At 38.1% G+C, this 22937-nt stretch overlaps 1 non-coding gene across 1 annotated transcript; it reads right to left on the reverse strand.

The window, feature by feature from the left end:
- Positions 1-5186: 5186 nt before the first annotated feature.
- On the reverse strand, positions 5187-5258 carry TRNAC-ACA (transfer RNA cysteine (anticodon ACA)). The gene has a single exon. It is a non-coding gene; the product is annotated as a tRNA-Cys (tRNA).
- Positions 5259-22937: the final 17679 nt, after the last annotated feature.

Below are 22937 nucleotides of genomic sequence, written 5' to 3' on the forward strand. Positions count from 1 at the left end.
TTTCAAATCTGAACCTTCCGTCAAATTCCTTCCGACTTCATGGATATACCTTTATCCATACCCATACCTTAAATATGTATTTGAACTTCCCTAAGCTACTTTGTTAGCTAACTGCTTCTTTTCTATATATGGTTTTATATATATATATATATATATATATATATATGGTTATATATATATGGTTGCTCAAGCTACAAGCTTCAAGCCAGGAGACATTTTCTACTTTTCCTATTGTCTATTTTAAATGCCCCGAATTTTGTTGAATCTGTCAACATTTTTGAGCATGAAGAGGGTTCAATGCACCCAATGTGCAGAGTTGATTAATTAAGCACTCAAATCATGGCTATATAGCATAATTTAAGTCATTAAGTAAAAGCCTTGAAATGATTTTGTTTAGTTAAAGCATAGCTCCTTTATTATCCATATTCTTTATAACAAATAAAAGTGTTTCAAAGTCTGAATTAATTCATAACAGTGTTGGTTCTTGTTTATTACTTAGCTGAAGTGACAGAATCTACGTCCAGGAATAGCTTCATGAGGTCACATCCATTACATGTGCAGGTAAACAACGCTTGCAGCTCTTACCCATTACACTGTTGTGGCAAATAACACCAGCAGATGGCACTCTCACTTAGCAAAAACTAAAGGTGAACTTTTCCAAGTCTTTGGGTAAAAAATTATACTACTCTTAAAATTCCCCAATAGTGTGAGGTGACAAAGACCTTGCTTAGCCACAATCAATTTTTGTTCACCGGTAGATTAAAATGTTTAGCTACACTTGATTGCATCAAGCTCAGGATAAAACTGGCACATAATTTTATATTTGTTGAGCATTTATACTTTTGGTTCGTTGCTGCCTTTGTGTCTGTTTTACAAATGTATAATAATAGAATCTCATTTAAATTTGCTTTTAAACATTTAATTTGATAATGTAAGTTAATATCTTAAAAAAGCATTTTAATATCTTAAAAGAGCATTTAGAAACAGACTGCTTTATATATCAATAAAAGCTGCAGAATATTACTCTAAACCCTTACAAGGCACAGGGACTCTTGACAGATTTTCACCTGTTGTGGAAGCATGTAGGTTTGTTTATTTATTTATTGACTAACTTGTTTTGCTTAAATAGTAATAGTGCTCATAGTCTGGTAGATCTATTTATCTTTATTATCTTTATTGACACTGCAATGCAGTTGATATTATGGTTTATATAAGTAGGATACTTAAGTAGAGATTAAATGCTAAAATAAGATTTAAAATAAACACTATTGATGACCATAAGTCATATGGTATATAGTTATATCTATCAACATTCTTTTAATTTTCGCAGTACATTTTGGAATGATTGAACATTAAAAATGATAACATATTTGGAATTGAAAATAGAGGGCTTTTCTCCAATATTCTTTTAAATTTCTGCTTCTTTTTTAATATTTAACTATTTTTGGAAGCACTGGGTCTTCGTTGCTGTGTGGGGCTTCTCTGATTGCAGCAAGCAGAGGCCATCCTCTAGCTGTGGTGCATGGGCTTCTCATCGCCATGGTTTCTCTTGTGCTCATCTTGGCTCTTCTCTCGCTGCACTTCTCTTGTTCTCTTTCAGGCTCCAGAGCACAGGCTCAGTAGTTGTGCTACACAGGCTCAGTCGCCCTGCTTCATGTGTTAGCTTCCTGGACCATGGATTGAACTGGTGTCCCAAGCATTGCAAGGTGGATTCTTAACCGCTGGACTACCAGGGAAGCCCTCCAATATTCTTAAAATAAAACTGATTTCATAGCAACCAACCTCTTATGTTAAACATTTTGCCCCTTTAGATGAAGTGCAAACAAGAATAGCATTTGCATGAAAACATATCAAGGACCAGAAGCAATATATACGGCATATGTGTCTCAAATCATAAATGTGAATATAAAAACAGAGCGATCTGCATAGCTCCAATAAATCTAACTAGTGAGTCAGTTGCTTAATGGAAGTGAATTAAATTTAATAAGACTCCAAGAGTATCCACTGGAGTAAACGAATGTTCTAAATTCTGTAGAAAGCAACTGGAGTGTGTCACACGAGCATCCAAAGAAAACAGGTGGTGAGTTCAGATTTCCCAGGTGAGGATTACAATCAAGCTGCAGTTGTGGAACTCTCCCCTGTAAGAGCAAACACGGATTGTTCTTCATAGTCATGCTCTGCTGGTGTTCTATTTGCTGCAGACACTGGCTTTTCAAGCGACATCTCCTCTACAGGCAGATAAATTCATCCTTTTGCCAAGGACATTCATAATTGTCAGAGCCTTTGCTGTTCTCTTTGACTGGGGTGAATCAGCTGTTTAACAGAACAGTGAGAAAATGGCCACAGGTTTCTCCTTTCTTCCACTAACTGCGGCTTTCTTTCATGCTTTATGAAATGCCCCCTGCTAATCAAAGTCAAACCGTGCATAATGGACTTTCACGAAAGCCAAATGTATTTACTCAAAGCACAAAGACTTTGAGCAGCCTGTGATTTAATCATTGCTATTTGTTTTCCCTTATCAGGTGATTGACAGGATGAAGCAGGCACAATCCATTTCTCTGATTAATACACTACCATGCACTTTGATTTCCTCCGTATGAAGGTTACGCAGACTAGGTGGTGCCATCAAGGAAAAAAGTTCTTATAAAGGAAAATGTCAAATGCATTCTGCTTTGTGGAAGATAGCTGAAGCCATGAGGTTTAACAGAAGAAGCAGGGCTTTGGCGTCAGAGAGCCCTGGAATTCGGCTTCTGCTGGCCTGCTTATGTGCCTTTGATGTGTACCTTAGCCTGTAATACCGTGCTAGGAGACACTCTACCCTCCCACTCATCCTACCATGTTAACATTTTTGAATCAGTAACAGTCTCCTGGCAAATCTTCATTATATTGGCAGCATTTTCTATTTCTTGTGGCAATAAAAGGATACGTATAGTAAAATGCATGGGATTAGTTTTAGATTCACTGAAATATGGTAATCCTTCTGTTTCATCACTGGAAAGTGAATAAGTTAGTTCTTACTTCAAGGGGCTGTGATGAGCATTGGCTATGATGGCATATGTAAAGTGTCTGATACATAATAGGAGTTCATTTAACATTAAGCATAATCTTTGATCCTTTCTCAACTGTAACCACTACAAGGTTGTGAAATAATAGCAAACCATTATAAGAAGGAATTTTTCTACATTTCTATAAATGAAAACAAACTATTTTATGAGATGAATGTAAGCTAATGCCAACATTTCCTTTTTCCTCTCAAAGAATAATTTGAGAGGAAATAAGGGAATGCTTAAAGAAGGGATATTTCTTTTAATTTGCTAGTTCACTTTTGCTATTAAAGCTATCTATTATAGTATTTCCAAACATAAGACAGTCAATTATTATTCCATAATTGCTAAGCTCTCATAAAATGATACTATACATGTATATTTTCTAAATATATATTATATTAGTAAAGTTTGTAAGCAGTAGGCAAAATAGAGTTCACTGGATTCAATTTGCTATTCTACTGCTGAATTGATATTGGAACTCAATGGTAATTTAACACTCTATAACTCTGCAACATGCTTAGAATGAGAAGAGCGACTTATTCAATATGACTTTGATATGGGGATTAATAGCTAAAATGTATTATTTCGAATTTGAAAATATTTCACAGTGCCATTGTGTTATCACTATTAAGGTAGAATGAGTAGACATTACTCTAAGACTTGAAGGAAGACAGGCTATATTTTGCAGTTACTAGAGTTGTTGCAATTCATATTCATTGAACTTCCAAAATTCTTTTCAAATAAAGCTAATGTTTCACTTATGTCTATATCTCAAGTACAATTAACTCAAATGAAATGAACAGATCAGGGTGATTTGGGGTTATGCGTAGATAAAATAATCACTTCTGTGATAAATGATTTGTCTATACTATTAATTTTAAATAAAAGTAACCTTATATTCCTAAATAAACTTTTCAAATTGAGAAATCCATTTTAAAAAACTGGCATGAGGTTCTACTAATAATTTTATTATTGGTGAAAATTATGCAGTGAACAGTTATTCTGTGGTCAAGTTTTATGGTTAGTAACAATACTAATTTTTTTCTCATTATATGTTCCTGGTAAATATTATTTTTTAAGTGTCTGGAACTTTGTATATGAAAAAATTCATTTTGACCTTTACCCTGAGAATAGTTTTTTTTTTCCCTGTATAATTGAAAAAAAGGCAAGAGGAGAAAATATACAGTTGGTATCAGCCATCATCTTTAACATCATACTCTTTCAGACGAGCTTTTAGAGAAATGCTTTAAAATAGAGGTTTTAGGTTAACAGCTTAATAATCCTAAATGAATGAAAATGACAAAATGACTAGATGTGGAAAAAAGAGTGGTGACAAAGGACACAAAAGAAAGAAAGGAAGTAGTTTCTTTATAAGGAGCATTTGAATTGTAAAGGAATATGAACAAAAACCCAGTTCGGTTCACTCACTCAGTCATGTCTGACTCTTTGCAACCCCAAAGACTACAGCATGCCAGGCCTCCCTGTCTATCACAAACTCCTGGAATTTACTCAAACTCATCCATCACGTCAGTGATGCCATCCAACCATCTTATCCTCCATCATCTCCTTCTCCTCCTGCCTTCAATCTTTCCCAGCATCAGGGTCTTTTCCAACAAGTCAGTTCTTTGCATCAGGTGGCCAAAGTATTGGAGTTTCACTTTCAGCATCAGTCCTTCCAATTCATATTCAGCACAATTAGGATTGACTAATTGCATCTCTTTGCAGTCCAAGGGACTCTCAAGAGTCTTCTCCAACACCACAGTTCAAAAGCATCAATTCTTTGGAGCTCAGCTTTTTTTATAGTCCAACTCTCACATCCATGCATGACCACTGGAAAAACCATAGCTTTGAGTAGACAGACTTTTGTTGGTAAAATAATGTCTCTGCTTTTTAATATGCTGTCTAGGGTGGTCATAGCTTTATTTCAAGGAGCAAGAGTCTTTTAATTTCATGGCTGCAGTCACCATCTGCAGTGATTTTGGAGCCCCCCCAAAAATAAAAAGAAAGTTAAAGTGAAGTCACTTAGTTGTGTCCGACTCTTTGTGACCCCACGGACTGAAGCCTATCAGGCTCCTCCGACCATGGAATTTTCCAAGCAATAGTACTTGAGTGGGTTGCCATTGCCTTCTCCAGGGGATCTTCCCAACCCAGGGATTGAACCTGGGTCTCCCGCATTGTAGGCAGACACTTTACCATCTGAGCCACCTGGGAAGCCCCAAAAAGTAAAGTCCATCAATGTTTCCATTGTCTCTCCATCTATTTGCCATAAAGTGATGTGACCGGATGCCATGATCTTAGTTTTCTGAATGTTGAGTTTTAAGCCAACTTTTTCACTCTCCTCTTTAACTTTCATCAAGAGGCTCTTTAGTTCTTCTTTCTGAGGTTGTTGATATTTCTCCTGGCAATCTTGATTCCAGCTTCATCCAGCTGGAATGCTTCATGCAACCCAGCATTTCGCATGATGTAATCTGCATATAAGTTAAATAAGCAGGGTGACAATATATAGCCTTGATGTACTCCTTTCCCAATTTGGAACCAGCCTGTTGTAACATGTCCACTTCTAACTGTTGCTTCTTGATCTGCATACAGATTTCTCAAGAGGCAGGTCAGGTGGTCTGGTATTCCCACCTCTGGAAGAATTTTTTACAGTTTGTTGTGATCCATACAGCCAAAAGCTTTGGCACAGACAATAAAGCTGATGTTTTTCTGGATCTCTCTTGATTTTCCAATGATCCATTGGATTCTGGCAATTTGATCTCTGGTTCCTCTGCCTTTTCTAAATCCAGCTAGAACATCTGGAAGTTCACAGTTCATGTACTTTTGAAGCCTGGCTTGGAGAATTTTGAGCATTACTTTGCTAGCATGTGAGATGAGTGCAATCGTGTGGTACTTTGAACATTCTTAGACATTGCCTTTCTTTGGGATTGGAATGAAAACTGACCTTTTCCATTCCTGTGGCCACTGCTGAGTTTTCCAGATTAGCTGGTATATTGAGTGAAGCACTTTTACAGCATCATCATTTAGGATTTGAAAGAGCTGAACTGGAAAATCCACCACTCCACTAGCTTTGTTTATAGTGATGCTTCCTAAGGCCCACTTGACTTCACATTCCAGGATGTCTGGCTCTGGGTGAGTGATCACACCATCATGGTTATCTGGGTCATGAAGATCTTTCATGTATAGTTCTTCTGTGTGTTCTTGCCACTTCTTCTTAATATCTTCTGTCTGTTAGGTCCAAACCATTTCTGTCCTTTATTGTGCTTATCTTTGCATGAAATTTTCCCTTGGTATCTCCAATTTTCTTGAAGAGATCTCTAGTCTTTCCCATTCTACTGTTTCCCTCTATTTCTTTGCACTGATCACTGGGGAAGGCTTTCTTATCTCTCCTTGCTGTTCTTTGGAACTCTGAATTTAAATGGGTATATCTTTTTTTTCTCCTTTGCTTTTTGCTTCTTCTTCTTTTCATGCTAGTTTTAAGGCCTCCTCAGACAACCATTTATCCTTTTTTTATTTCTTTTTCTTGGGGGTGATCTTGATCACTGCCTCCTGTACAATGTCACGAGCTTCCATCCATAGTTTTTCAGGCACTCTATCAAATCTAATCTCTTGATTCTATTTGTCACTTCCACTGTATAATCATAAGGGATTTTATTTGTTCATTCCTGAATGGTTGAATGATTTCCCCTACTTTCTTCAATTTAAGTCTGAATTTTGCAATAAGGTGTTCATGATCTTAGCCACTGTCAGCTCCCTGTCTTTTTTTGTTGTTGTTGACTGTATAGAGCTTCTCCATCTTTGGCTGCAAAGACTATAATCAATCTGATTTTGGTATTGACCATCTAGTGATGTCCATGTGTAGAGTCTTTTCTTTTGTTGTTGGAAGAGGGTGTTTGCTACGACCAGTGGGTTCTCTTGGCAAAACACTATTAGCCTTTGACCTGCTTCATTTTTTACTCCAAGGCCAAATTTTCTGTTAGTCCAGGTATTTCTTGACTGCCTACTTTTTCATTCCAGTCCCCTATAATTAGAAGGACATCTTTTTTGGGGTGTTAATTCTAGAAGGTCTTGTAGGTCTTCATAGAACCATTCAACTTCAGCTTCTTCAGGATTACTAGTCAGGACATAGACTTGAATTGCTGTGATATTGACTGGTTTGCCCTGGAAACAGAGATCATTCTGTCGTTTTTGAGATAGCATCCAAGTATTGTATTTTGGACTCTTTTGCTTACTATGATGGCTACTCCATTTCTTCAAAGGCATTTTTGCCCACGGTAGTAGATATAATGGTTATCTGAGTTAAATTCACCCCTTCAGTCCATTTTAGTTCACTGATTCCTAAAATGTCAATGTTCACTCATACCATCTCCTGTTTGACCACTTCCAATTTGCTTTGATTCATGGAACTAACAAAAACCCAAGGAAATTCTAATTCCCATTGTTGACAATTTATATATTTCATTTTTCTATTTTCTTATCTTTCCTAGTTTCCATTCTTTCTCTCTCTTTCTCCTATTGCCTTCAGTTCAGTCGCTCAGTCGTGTCCAACTCTTTGCGACCCCATGAACTGCAGTCTTAGTTTTTCCTTATGTTACTTCATTTATGATGTTGCTGATTCATATTTCTGGTATGTTCTTTTAATCTATGGAAAATATTCATAGTAGCTCTTAAGTGTATATAGAAAGGCGATTTTACTTTTTTACACTGCTAGAGAAATGCAGGATATGTCTGGCTTCTAGTTCTGAATCATTTAATTTATTTAACAGGATAATATTTTGAAATATTAATGGGTTGGAGTTTCCTCTCTCTTTTTCTTTCGTTTATTTTCTCCTACTGCTTAGTCTTTTCTGCACTTAGCTCAAGGGAAGGGGAGATGAGAGCAGGAGGCCTCTCAGCAATGATCAATGCAGATCCCAAATCAACCAATAAGCCACCTTATACACATATACACACATACAACATAATCCATCTCTGTATCACCTGTGTGAAGGAGCATGCATGCATATCTCCTGTGTATAAAAATTAAACACCTCAAATAGTCTATCATTGTTCATTTTTGTCTGTTATAGAATGAAGTTAGTTGAGTTAAAGAAAAACAAGTGCATTTTACTCACGTGCCTATTCCTGATGGTGATTGATATGATTTCAGATATTGGATGTCACATCTAGATATGTTATTAACTCTACTGTGTGAGGAAATTATGAATGAGGAAGTGATCAGGTCCCAGAGTAAATCAAAGTATGGTGAATATGTAATTCTCAGGACTTGTAGCTGTTCAGTCACTCAGTTGTGTCTGGCTCTTTGCAACCCCAAGGACTGCAGCACACCGGGTGTCCCTCTCCTTCACTATCTCCCAGAGTTTGCTCAAACTCATGTCCATTGAGTCAATGATGTCATCCGACCACCTCATCTTCTGTTGCCCCCTTCTCCTCCTGCCCTCAATCTTTCCCAGCATCAGGGTTTTTTCTAACGAGTCAGTTCTTCGCATCAGGTGGCCATAGCTTTGACATTGTAGATCTCTGTCGACAAGTCTCAGGATTAACTGATAATAAAATAAAATTCTAAAGAATTCTGAAAATACTGAATCTGAAAGAGTACTAATAGTGCTTGAAATCTACTAAAGAGTTATCAGTTCCTTGTCAGCATGAAGTTTGCTAACACTTCTAGACTATGACTTAGTGATTTTATTCCTATAAATTAAAAGACACTTGCTCCTTTTAAGAAGGAAGAAAAATTATGACCAATCTAGACAGCATATTAAAAAGCAGAGACATTACTTTGCCAACAAAGGTACATCTAGTCAAGGCTATGATTTTTCCAGTAGTCATGTATGGATGTGAGAGTTGGACTATAAAGAAAGCTGAGCACCAAAGAACTGATGCTTCTGAACTATGGTGTTGGAGAAGACTCTTGAGAGTCCCTTGGACTGCAAGGAGATCCAACCAGTCCATCCTAGAGAAAATCAGTCCTGAATATTCATTGGAAGGACTGATGCTGATGCTGAAGCTCCAATACGTTGGCTACTTGATTCAAGAGAGGACTCATTAGAAAAGACCCTGATGCTGGGAAAGACTGAAGGTGGGACTAAAAGGGGATGATGGAGGATGAGAGGTTGGATGGCATCACCGACGTGATGGACATGAGTTTGAATAAGCTCTGGGAGCTGGTGATGGACAGGGAGGCCTGCCATGCTTCAGTCCACAGGGTCGCAAAGAGTCAGACACAATTGCACAACTGAACTGAATTGATACACCTGAGAGAAACTTGTTGTTCTCATCCAGCAAAAGGCATGTATAAAATTGTTCCAAGTATCACAGCAGATAATAAAATGCAATTGGAAAAACAAAATTGCTTTAAAAAATGGTGAATAAATAAATTGTAGAATATAACCAGAATGGAATGTTATGCATGATTTGAAATAAGGAACCAGTTACATTAATTACATTAACTAACATAATACTTAACCCCCAAACAAGTAATATAATAATAAATATAGCATAAATCTTCAACATACATATTGAAATCAGCAAATAAATATATATTGCAAAATATATTGAAATATATTTTCAAACAAGAGATCTCAGAGTGAACATCATTTTAGGAATCAGTGAAAATGGACTGGAATGGGTGAATTTAATTCAGATGACCATTCTATCTACTACTATGTGTAAGAATCACTTAGAAGAAATAGAATATCCTGCATAGTCAACAAGAGCCCAAAATGCAGTTCTTGGATGCAATGTCAAAAATGACAGAATGATTTCTGTTGGTTTCCAAGGCAAACAGTAATCCAAATCTATGTCCCAACCACTAATGCTGAAGAAGTGGAAGTTGAATGGTTCTAGGAAGATATACAAGACCTGCTAGAAGTAACACCAAAAAAAAAAAAAAGAAAAGAAAAAAAAGTCCTAATTCATGTTAAGGCTTGACAGAAAACAACAGAGTTCTGTAAAGCAATTATCCTTCAGTAAATAAGTAAATTTTAAAAATTTCCTATTTAAACCAAAAAAAAAAAAAAAAGTCCTTTTCATCATAGGGGACTGGAATGCAAAAGTAAGAAGTCAAGAAATACCTGGAGTAACAGGCAAGTTTGGCTGTGGAGTACAAAATGAAGCAGAGCAAAGGTTAACAGAGTTTGGCCAAGAGAAGACACTGGTCATAGCAAACACCCTCTTCCAACAACACAAGAGAAGACTACACAGGGACATCACCAGATGGTCAACACAGAAATCAGATTGATTATATTCTTTGCAGCCAAAGATGGAGAAGTTCTTTACAGTCAGCAAATCAAGACCAGGAACTGACTGTAGCTCAGCTCATGAACTCCTTATTGTCAAATTCAGACTTAATTTGAAGAAAGTAGGAAAAACCACTAAACCATTCAATTCAGGTATGACCTAAATCAAATCCCTTACGATTATACAGTGGAAGTGACAAATAGATTCAAGGGATTAGATCTAACAGACAGAATGCCTGAAGATCTATGGATGGCTGTTTGTAACATTGTACAGGAGGTAGTGATCAAAACCATCCCCAAGAAAAAGAAATGCAAAAAGGCAAAATGGCTGTCTGAAGAGGGCTTACAAATAGCTGAGAAAAGAAGAGAAGCTAAAAGCAAAGGAGAAAAGGAAAGATATACCCGTCTGAATGCATAATTCCAAAGAATAGCAAGGAAAGATAAGAAAGCCTTCCTCAGAGACCAATGCAAAGAAATAGTGGAAAACAATAGAATGGAAAAGAGATCTCTTCAAGAAAATTAGAGATATCAAGGGAACATTTCATGCAAAGGTGAACACAATAAAGGAGAGAAATGGTATGGACCTAACAGAAACAGAAGATATTAAGAAGAGGTGGCAAGAATGCACAGAAGAACTATACAAAAAAGATCTTCATGACCCAGCTAACCATGATGGTGTGATCAATCACCTAGAGCCAGACATCATGTGTGTGTGAAGTCAAGTGGGCCTTGGGAAGCATCACTACGAACAAAGCTAGTGGAGGTGATGGAACTCCAGTTGAGCTCTTTCAAATCGCAAAAGATGATGCTGTGAAAGTGCTGCACTCAATATGCCAGCAAATTTGGAAAACTCAGCAGTGGCCACAGGACTGGAAAAGGTCAGTTTTCATTCCAATCCCAAAGAAAGGCAATGCCAAAGAATGTTTAAACCACCACATGATTGCACTCATCTCACACACTATCAAAGTAATGCTCAAAATTCTCCAAGCCAGGCTTTGACATTATGTGAACTGAGAACTTCCAGATGTTCAAGCTTGATTTAGAAAAGGCAGAGGAACCAGAGATCAAATTGCCAACATCCCTTGGATCATTGATAAAGCAAAGAATTCAGAAAAGCATCTACTTCTACTTCATTGACTACACTAACACCTTTGGCTGTGTGGATCACAACAAACTTTGCAAAGTTCTTTAAGAGACGGGAATACCAGACCACCTTACCTGCCTCCTGAGAAACCTGAAAGCAGGTCAAGAAGCATAAATAGGATGGGACATGGAACAACAGACTGGTTCAAAACTGGGAAAGAAGTACATCAAGGCTGTATATTGTCACCCTGCTTATTTAACTTATATGCAGAGTACATCATGAGAAATGCTGGGCTGGATGAAGCATAAGCTGGAATCAATCCCAGCTGATTGCTGGGAGAAATATCAGTAACCTCAGATATGCAGATGACATCACCCTTATGGCAGAAAGTGAAGAACAACTAAAGAGCCTCTTGATGAAAGTGGAAGAGGAGAGTGAAAAAACTGGCTTAAAATTCACATCCATAAAGCTGAGATCATGGCATTGTATACCATCACTCCATGGCAAATAGATGGGGAAACAATGGAAACAGTGAGAGACTTTACTTTCTTGGGCTCCAAAATAACAGCAGATGGTGACTGCAGTCATGAAATTAAAAGATGCTTGTTCCTTGGAAGAAAAGCTATGACCAAAGTAGACAGCATATCAAAAAGCAGAGACACTACTTTGCCAACAAAGGTCCACATAATCAAAGCTATGGTTTTTTCAGTAGTCATGTATGAATGTGAGAGTTGGACTGTAAAGAAGGCTGAGTGCCAAAGAATTGATGTTTTTGAACTGTGGTATTGTAGTAGAGCTTTGAGAGACACCTGGACTGCAAGGAGATTAAGCCAGTTAATCCTAAAGGAAATGAGTCCTGAGTATTCTTTCGAAGGACTGTTGCTGAAGCTCCAATACTTTAGCTACTTGATGTAAGAGAGGACTCATTAGAAGAGACCCTCATGCTGGGAAAGACTGAAGGCAGGAGGAAAAGTCGACAACAGAGAATGAAATGGTTGGATGGCGTCACCAACTCAATGGGCATGAGTTTGAACAAGCTTCAGGAGATGGTTAAGGACAGGAAAGCCTAGCGTGCTGTGACCATGGGGTCACAAAAAGTCAGGCATGACTGAGGGAGTGAACAATAGCAACAATATTGAAATACGTATATATTAATATATGTATGTGTGTAATATATGTACATGTATGCATATATGCAATATCAACACATATGGTAAAAGTAAAAATAAATAGGAAAAAATGGCAAGCTAAAAATTTCAAACCTCTAGAGAGCACAGCAAGGTTAGTGGATTTCAAAGGTAAATTTAATTCTCAAATTCTGGATATAGTCATTGAAAATTGAAAAAATTTATTAGTACCATTATTTTTAGTTGTCCTATATATTAGATATAATTTATTGTATGACATTTTAGAAATATCTTAAAATAAAGTGATAGTAAAAGTAGTGCAAGCATCTTATATACTGACATGATTATTTATAGAAGGAAAAACTGGGAACACCTCATCAGAAAATATTTTTTTGTATGCATTGAAAAATTTTAAAATGTTTATATCATTTTCCCCAGCAATATGACTTCCAGGAATTTCTCTAAAAGCACAGTTATGGATGTGCAGGAAGATTTGCTTATGAGGTTGATTTACTCCTCGTCGCTGGAGAAGGAAATGGCAACCCACTCCAGTATTCTTGCCTGGAAAATCCCAAGGATGAGGAGCCTGGCAGGCCTCAGTCCATGGGGTTGCAAAGAATTGGACATGACAGAGCAACTTCAATTTACTCCCTGTACTATTCCTTATAATAGCAAAAATCAGAACAACAAAACATATTTGACAATTAGGGAGTGATTATACAAATAAAAGTATGACCATATGCTGAATTATTATGACATTATTAACAGAAATAAATAAAATAATGCTGCCTGTCTATGTTGTCAAGTTCAATGTCCACGTTCTCCCAAATTTCTTACAGTATACTTAGCTCCCAAAGACATTCCCTTTTAAATTCTTGCCCTTTCCTATGTATATTTATATGTGTGTGTGCACTTAGTAGCTCAGTCACCTGACTCTTTGCGACCCCATGGACTGTAGCCCGCCAGGCTCCTCTGTCCATAAGGGAAAGAGTACTGGAGTGGGTTGCCATGCCCTCCTCCAGGAGATCTTCCCAACGCAGGGATTGAACCCACGTATTTATATAGTTGGACATATATAATATTTATTATATGTCCTTTTTTTTGTTTCTATGTATCATTTCATATCTGTCTGTATATGAATTGAGTAATTCTATTTAAAATATGTTTCAAATATACTCATCTATTTTTATCACTAGAGTATGTATTACAAAAACAATACATCTTAAATGTTTTTAAGTGAATGGAAGGCACTGATAAGCTTTGGTTATAGGCACCTAAGAAATGAAGCAATGAAATATCTCTTTTCACCTTTTTGGACAGCTCCCTGAGAATACGGAGTAAACTAAGAGGTGGTAATATGCTAGATACAGAGCACGCCTTCATTTCTGGAGTGAGTGTGAACTAGAACAATCTGCCTGGAGATGAAAACAGAAAAATCTGTCAAATGAATATATGATCCAAACATTCAACTCCTAGATATATTAACCAGAGATATGTATACACAGTTCCAACAGAAGACATGAGTGGATTATATGCTATGTGGCGTCAGGGAGTTGGAAGTGATCTGTAGAGTCACAGGCAAATTGTGGTTAAGGGTACAACATGGAGTCCTTTGCCATAGTTAGAATCAATGGACTAAACAGAGCCATAAATATAAACAGACTAAATATACAAAATTAAAAGTCAATGAATCCTAGAATTGTATTACTGAGTTAAGAAAAAAAAAAAAAGTGAAAAACAAAATAAAATATATACCTTCACTTCCCCTGTCACTCAGGGTCTAGATTAAGTCTCTGTAACAAAGAGACTCCAAAATACAGTGCTTCAGAAAACAAATATTTGCTTTTCTCTTGAGTAATCTGCCCAACAGCTCTTCTACTCTATACCAGCTTATTTTTGTTTGACCTGTGGCCAGCTAAGAATGGATTTTAAAATCATAAATGACTGTTAGAGAAAGTAGGAGAAGCAGCAAGAGGAGGAGGAGGAGGACAAGGGGGAAGAAGAAGAGAATAAGAAGAGCCTAAAATACTACTGAACTTTGCAGAAAAAGTTTTGCTGGCCTTTGTTACAGACAGTCATTGTCTATAGCAATGGAGCCTCACATCCTTGTCTATCTTCCTGCTTTGTGGTTCTCAAGCTGCAACACATATCAGAAGCACTTGTAGAGTTAAAACAGAAATTGTCAGCCCGACCTCAGGGTCTCTAACTCAGCAGGTCTGGTTTGGACCTGAGAATCTACATTGCTCACAGTTATTAACAACTTCCACAGTGATGCTGATGTTGTGAGCCTGGGAAGAACACTTGGAGAGGCAATGCCTTGGAGCCTTGTTGTTACTTGCCTGGTTTAAACTGTAGTATTTCCATATCTGGGTAGCAGAGAGCAGGAAATGAGAAGAAAATGCCTAATATTCAAAGGTTCAGACCTGGAAGTGCTTTCCACAGCTTCTGTTTCCATTACTCATGGACACAAAACTAAAGAGGGTCCTTGGAAATGTAGCATATAATTCTATTCCTACTGAATAATGGGATGATGAATTTTTGTAGAAAATTAGCAATCCTTGCCATTACTCTATTTACATAAAGGTGCTTGCATCCATGCTAAGTCACTTCAGTCATGTCTGACTCTTTGCAACCCTATGGACTGTAAGCCCCCAGGCTCATCTGTCCATGGGATTCTCCAGGCAAGAATACTGGAGTGGGTTGCCATTTCCTTCTCCAGGGGATCTTCCCAACCCAGGAATTGAACCAAGGTCTCCTGCATTGCAGGCAGATTCTTTACTAAGCTACAAGGGAAGCCCTACATAAAGGTACATGACCACAAAGTAAAAACACCCATTATGTAAGAACATATGGAAACAAAAACATGTATGTTGAATCATTCAATTGGTTGCTTATGGGGGAGGGGGAATTTATATAATCTTTCATAGACCAACTGAGTAAGATAATTCAATTCTCTACACCTGCAGTTTAAAGTAAATTAGTCACTACAAATAAGCATAGATTTACTTCAGGAAAAATACATATAAATTTGTCCTAAAAATTAATTTCTTTTTATGAGTTGATTATAAAACAAGTTTTAAAGTAACCATATTTTTAATAACTATTAAATTTGAAAATATCTGCATGAGAAAATTGTTAAACAAGAAACTGAATCACAGATTATTCAGACAGGCTTACTGATGGCTGAAATATTAAAACTAAAATGTTTTAATAATGCAAGCCCTTTGTGGTAGGAAAAAAAGTCCATACTGTAAGAATTGATTCAAAGCCTAGATATGACACTTAAAAGTCATGGAAGATTTGACAATTTCTCATTAATAAAAAATGGTAATAATAAAAATCGTTAACTGGGATTTCTTGCAAGCTTATGGTACAACAGCATGCCAGTACTGTTTAGTATGCATTCATTCTTTAATCATTGAAATAACCCAATGAGATAGGTACTACTGCATACACCATTTCATATATCAGGAAACTAAGGTACACATAATAAATTATGCAAGATAACTGTTAAAAAAGACTCAAGTTTGAAATTTATGTCAGCCTGCTTTCTGAGACTGCATTATTCCACCACTATGTTAAACTTTCTCTCTGTAAAAAGAAAACCTTGTTAACAATTGTAGCAGTGAGGAAGATTAAAAGTTGTTGCTGAACCACAAAAGACACCAGGATTCTTGGCCTCCAGTCCGGGGCCAGAGACGAGTCTTGATAACTCAGAGCTTTTGTGTAATAGAGTTTTATTAAAGTATAAAACAGATAGAGAAAGCTCCTGACATAGACATCAGAAGGGGGCAGAAAGAGTGCCCCCTTGCTAGTGTTAGCCATGGAGCTCTATACCTTTTAATTAGTTATTACAATGAATCAAAAGAATGTCTGGAGGTTGTAAAGATCTTACTATACCCACTCCCATAATTTACATTTTAAAATAACAGGATTAGCCAGAAGGTTTTCAGGAAGGAGAAACTGTCCTCAAGCAGGATACATTGTTGTTATATAATCCTTAGTACAGAGTTTAAACTGAGTTGTTTGCTGTGTAATCATCAGTTCCAGGCTTAAAGATAAAAACATTTTATGTGACTAAGACTAAGGAATGTAGAGGAAAGAAAAACGTTTGTCCTTTTCTCCTCCCTGAGAATTCCAGACCTCTCTCTCCTTGGGGACTCCTGGACTTCTTATCAACCTGCCTAGGAATTGACTCTCTCAAAGCAAAACACACACATAAATGAGGGCGCCCGCACACACACACACACACGAGGGCACCCACACAGACTAAAGCCTTTTACCTGGAAGAAAATGCATTGTTTCACTGTGCTGTTGTTGGAAAAAAAAAAAAGAAGGATAGAGTCATGGGCACAGAATGAATAAAGATATCTTTTATATCAGTTCAGTCTCTCAGTCGTGTTTGACTCTCTGTGACCCCATGGACTGTAGCATGCCACGCTTCCCTATCCATCACCAACTTGGGGAGTTTGCTCAAACTCATGTCCATGGAGTTGGTGATGCCATCCAACCATCTCATCCTCTGTTGGCCCCTTCTCCTCCTGCCTTCAATCTTTTCCAGCATCAGGGTCTTTTCCAGTGATTCAGTTCTTTGCATTTGGTGGCCAGAGTATTGGAGTTTCAGCTTCAGCATCAGTCCTTCCAATGAATATTCAGGACTGATTTCCTTTAGGATAGATTGGTTGGATCTCCTTGCAGTCCAAGGGACTCTCAAGAGTCTTCTCCAACACCACAGTTCAAAAGCATCAATTCTTCGATGCTCAGCTTTCTTTACAGTCCAACTCTCACATCCATACATGACTACTGGCAAAGCCATAGCCTTGTCTAGATGGACCTTTGCTGGCAAAGTAATGTCTCTGCTTTTTAATATACTGTCTAGGTTGGTCATAGCTTTTCTTCCAAGGAGTAAGAGTCTTTTAATTTCAAGGCTGCAGTCACCATCTGCAGTGATTTTGGAGCCCAATAAAATAAAGTTTGTCACTGTTTCCATTGTTTCCCCATCTATTTGCCAAGAAGTGATGGGACCAAATGCCATGATCTTCATTTTTTGAATGTTGAGTTTTAAGCCAGCTTTTTTACTCTCCTCTTTCACCTTCATCAAGAGGCTCTTTAGTCTTTTATATTCTCTATAATCTTTTATATTCTCTATACTTTTAAAATAGGCTCTGCTATTCTGTGATGTACTAAGTAGTTGGAATTGCTGCCTAAAATCAGTATAGTGAAATTTACTTAATTAATGGTATCTGTGTAAGTCAGAGATGGCTGAAAGGTTTCTTTGAATATAAAACCATAAAAATGAAGTTAAGTTTGTCAGCAATGCTTTGCCAAGTACTGGCTTCTGTTTTCTCTTTTCCATAATTTTGAAAAAAGTGGCATCACTGCTTACCCAACTCAGGGAAGTGAAGATTATTTCATCCAGGGTTGACAAATTACTGACCTGGCCAAATTCACCTCTTCCCTATTTTTATAAATAAAGTTTTATTGTACTACAACTAGACCCCATATTTAGTAATTATCTATGGTTGATTTAGTGTCAATATGGCATAGCTGAAGAGGCTTCTGTGCCACAAATATTTACCATATGACTCTTTAAGGAAAAGAAGGAGGAGGAGGAGGAGAAGGGAGAAGGGATAGAGGTGGGGCAAGAGGAAGAGGAGGAGTCAAGTCCTCTTGTAACTCAACAAAGACAACTTACAGTGGAGACTGATTTTCTTAACTCAGTTTTAATCCAATCAGCCCTCAGTGACATTCTCTTGGCCAACTGGATTGGGTTGAGAATGGGTATATGCCCTGATTCAGACAATGATACAAAAGAGGAGGTTTTCTAAAGAAATATAGGAAATAGCCTTCATATAATGGGGTTGAAGAGTGTCAACCACAAATCAGTGTTCTCTCAGAACCTTAGAATGTGTTTCAGAAACAGTGCTTTTTGCAGATGAAGTTAGTTAAGGATCTCCAGACAAATCCTACTGGATTTAGGGAGACCCTTAAATCCAATGACTCATGTCCTTACAAGGAGAGGAGGTGACACGCAGAAAAACATAGGGCAGAGATATCAAAGCAAATGTTGCACTGGTCAAAGTTAAACAGTCAAGGGAGGTTTCATTAAAGGGCATTGTGATAAGGGTGTGTGAATGTGTGCTCAGTTGTAACTGACTCTTTGCAACCCTATGTACTACAGCCCACCAGGCTCCTCTGTCCATGGGAGTCTCCAGGCAAGAATACTGGAGTGGGTTGCCATGCCCTCCTCCAGGGAATCTTCCTGACCAAGGGATGGACCCTCATCTCTTATGTCTCCTGCATTGGCAAATGGATTCTTTACCACCACCACTACCTGATAAGCCCCTATTAGAGGAGAGAGGCTAAAACTCTGTCTGAGCTCAACTCCAGGAAAAACAAATGGCAAGAGAGTTTTAACAGCTTGGGTGGGTGGGGTGAAAATCATTCAGATAGTGTTGGCTAATTGGCCTTACCCAAAGGACAAGTAAACTTTGTCACATATATGCCCACGTAAGTGAGGCTCCTACCCTCCCACAGAGATTGGGAAATGGGGCCTAGTCTTCCTAAATGGACACATTTCAAAGGGATGGCTCTCAAGTGTTTGAGAAGGATGGTCCTAGGTTGTAAATCTGTCAAGAAGCTGTGAAAATGATGCAAAGGGGCAGAGAAACAATTTGCAATTACAAGGGTTCCAAATTAAATGCTCTTAGAAAAGGAAGAGTACTGACTTCTGGAGTTAGGCCACCTGGATTCATTCTGTAGGGCCAGGGTGAGAGGGAAGTGGGTGGGGGTGGGGCTAACAGCAGGGAGAGAACTGTCTAAAATTTAAGTCAGGCTGAGGGAAACCTTCAGGCTGTTTTGGTCAAAAGCCATGTGAAGACAGACAGAGATCAGTTAGGCTGCTGCAAGCTAAGGAATGCCAGGAGCCACCCTGCATGGCTGGGAGGTTGCCCTGCAGGGCACCTTCTACCCAAACAAGACTCACTGGAGTGGCTAGAGAAGAACATGCACCCCAGCTTGCAGTGGCTGCAGAATCTCAGCAAGGAGGCTCACCCAGGCTGGACTCAGGTCAGGACCCCTGAGGGGAAGAGCCAGATCATGGGATGTGAGCACCCCCTGCACCCAGCCTCACCTGCATCTGCCACTGAGCCCTGGAAGGCAGTGCAAGCAGGCGGTGCTCACAAAAAGAAAAGCAGAACATCAAAGGAAAAGGCATCCTGAGCCTATTAAGTGCTCCACATGTAGAATTTCAATTTTTTTTATAACTATATTTATTTTTTTTTTTAAAGTTTTTGACTATTTCACATGGCATATGGAAACAGTGATGTGAACAAAGATTGAAACTGAAACCCTTGCACTGGAAGTGCAGAGTCTTAACCACTGGACTGCCAGGGAAGTCCCTTGGAACTTTAATTTTTTTGAAATGAAAAGAAAATTCAAAGCCAGAAAAAATAGTGACAGGAATACAAAAGGAACACTTCCCTAGTCATTGGAGGGAATATGGCCTTATGTGTGTGTGTGTGTGCATGCTCAATCATGTCCGACTCTTTGCAAGCCTATGGACTGTAGCCTGCCAGGTTCCTCTGCCTGAAGGAATATGGCCTTTCTGACATCTTAATTTGGACTCTGGAACTGTGAGAAAATGTATGTCTGCCATTTTGAGGCACCCGGTTTGTGGTGATGTGTTTTGGCAGCCCTAGAAAATGAATATATTAGAGGACGCCAGCCTTATTTCTCCCTGTAGGTGGCTGCAATCCTGGAAATACTCAATAGCAATCATACATTGAAATTAATTTGACCTGTTCTGGAAGCCCAAGAGCAGAGAGAACAGGATCTTAATGATGGCCATGAAATGATGAATCAGAACAACATAATCAATTCTGACTTTTCCTTATTCTCCCCATCTGTCAGGCAATAAATCTCATTTATAGGAGTGCAATTTTTAGAAGGAATTTAGTTACTTGCAAACAGAAACATCCTAATATACTGTATGCATTATACAATTCAGGACAACACTCCCACATAAAGAATGAACTCCACTTTCTGGAGTTATTCAAAGTGGCAGTTCTGCTTACTCCCTTGTAGTCACTTTGTGATCTTCAGCATTATATCAAGTAAAGAAGCCTGAAGACCCTCCAGGCTTTAGGGTTATCAGTAACATCTCCTCGAGAGCTGTACTGTGAGAATCAAATGGTATATATGGGTAATTTTGTAGATTATATTATTTCCCTCAAACTTTATTTAATTTGTAAAATGTATATAATTATTTGCACATGGTTTTGAGGATTAAATGAGATAAGAAAAATATAACTGCACACTAAAAAGTAACCAAAACAGAATGGTACTGTAATAAAAACAGACACATAGATCAACAGATGAAAATAGAGAGCTGGAAATAAACCCACACGCTAAGGTCAGTTAATCTGTGACAAAGAAGGCAAGAATAATACAAAGGAGAAAAGACAGTCTCTTCAATAAGTGGTGCAAGGAAAACTAGACAGTTACATATGAAAGAATGAAATTAGAACATTCTGTAACACTATATAGAAATAAACTCAAAATGGATTAAAGATCTAAATGTAAGACTGGATACTATAAAACTCCTAGAGGAAAATATAGACAGAATTCTTTGACATAAATCTCAGCAATATTTTTCAGACCTGTCTCCTAGAGTAATGGAAACAAAAGCAAGAATAAATAAATGGAACCTAGTTTATTTCAAAAGATTTTGCATAGCAAAGGAAACCATGGATGAAAAAAAAAAAAAAAGATATTTGCAAATTATATGACCAAAAAGGGGTTAATATTCATATATTAACAGCTCATATAGCTCAATATCAAAAAAATCAAACAACCCATTTAAAAATGGGCAGAGCTCATTTTTCCAAAGAGGAAATGCAGACGGCCAACAGGCACACGAGAAAATACTCGACATCACTAATTATCAGGGAAATGCAAGTCAAAACCACAATGAGATATTATCACACCTGACAGAATGGTGATCATAAAAAAAAAAAAAAACCCACAAATAACAGATGTTGCAAGTATGTAGAAAAAGGGGACACTATTACACTGCTGGTGGGAATATAAACTGGTGCAAGAAATTTAAATTGGAGTGGAAACAGTATGGAGGTTTCTCAAAAAAAGAAGAAAAACTAAAATTACAACTACCATATGACCCAGCAATTCCACTGTTGGGTATATATCCAAAACAAACAAACAAACAAACAAACAAAAACCTAATTCACAAAGATACATGTGCTCCAATGTTCATAATAACGTTATTTAAAATTGCCAAGATAAGGAAGCAACTTAAGCGTCTACCAATGAATGAATGAACAAAGAAGATATAGTATGTAATATAATGCAATAATACTCAGACATAAAAAAAGAAGGGGATTTTTGCCATTGGCAGAAACATAGAAGGACTTGGAAGGCATTAAGCTAAGTAAAATAAGTCAGACAGAGAAAGGCAAATACTGTATTATATCACTTATATGTGGAATTTAAAAAATACAGCAAACTAGTGAATATAACAAAAGAGAAACAGATTCACAGATATAGAGAACAAACTAGTGTTTACCACTGGGTGGCCGAGGGGGAAGGGCGAGGGGCAATACAGGGGTAGGGGTAAAAAAGTTGTTAAGAAATTATATGAAATCATGTCTGTGAAACTTTTGAAATTTGTAAATCACTATAGAATTTAAAGGATTCTTCATTCAATAAAAAATAAATAAATAAGGGGACTCTATTCAGTAGATGGGGAAAAAAAGTAATAGATTTCTAAGAATCTAAAATTTGCTGTGTGTGGAGTGGCGGCTGCGTATGGCGCTGGAGTGGCCGTATAGAGATACCCCACGTCCAAGGTCAGGGAAACCCCAGCAAGACGGTAGGCGCTGGAGCAGCTGTGAGAAGATACCCCACACCTGAGGACAAAGGAGAAGCCCCAGCAAGATGGTACGGGGGTGAATTTGTGTTTAGAATCCAACCCCATTCCCGTCAGAGATGCTCAGGGGGCTCAGACAAAACCTTGTGTGCACCAGGACCCAGGGACCCCACAGAGACTGAGACAGAGCTGTGTTTGAGCATCCCCTGTTGAGGTATGCATCGGCAAGTATGCGTGCACAGGAACAAGAGCTCCGGGTGCAGCAGACCTGGGTATGGCGGAAGCCCTCATGGAGGAGGTCACCCATTAACCCCACCACAGAGCTGCCAGAACTCACACAGCACTGGGAAAGAGACTCTTGGAGGACACACAGAAACTTGTGTGCACCAGGACCCAGGAAAAGGAGCAATGACCCCATAAGAGACTGACCCAAACTTGCCTGGAAGTGTCCAGGAGTCTCCAGTGGAGGCGTGGGTCAGTGGTGGCCTGCTGCAGGGTTGCGGGAGTAACAGTACATGCATGGGATCTTTTGAAGGAGGTCCCCGTATCTTCATTACC

The sequence above is a fragment of the Dama dama genome, chromosome 30 (assembly GCF_033118175.1).
Source record: "Dama dama isolate Ldn47 chromosome 30, ASM3311817v1, whole genome shotgun sequence".
Lineage (NCBI taxonomy): Eukaryota > Metazoa > Chordata > Mammalia > Artiodactyla > Cervidae > Dama > Dama dama.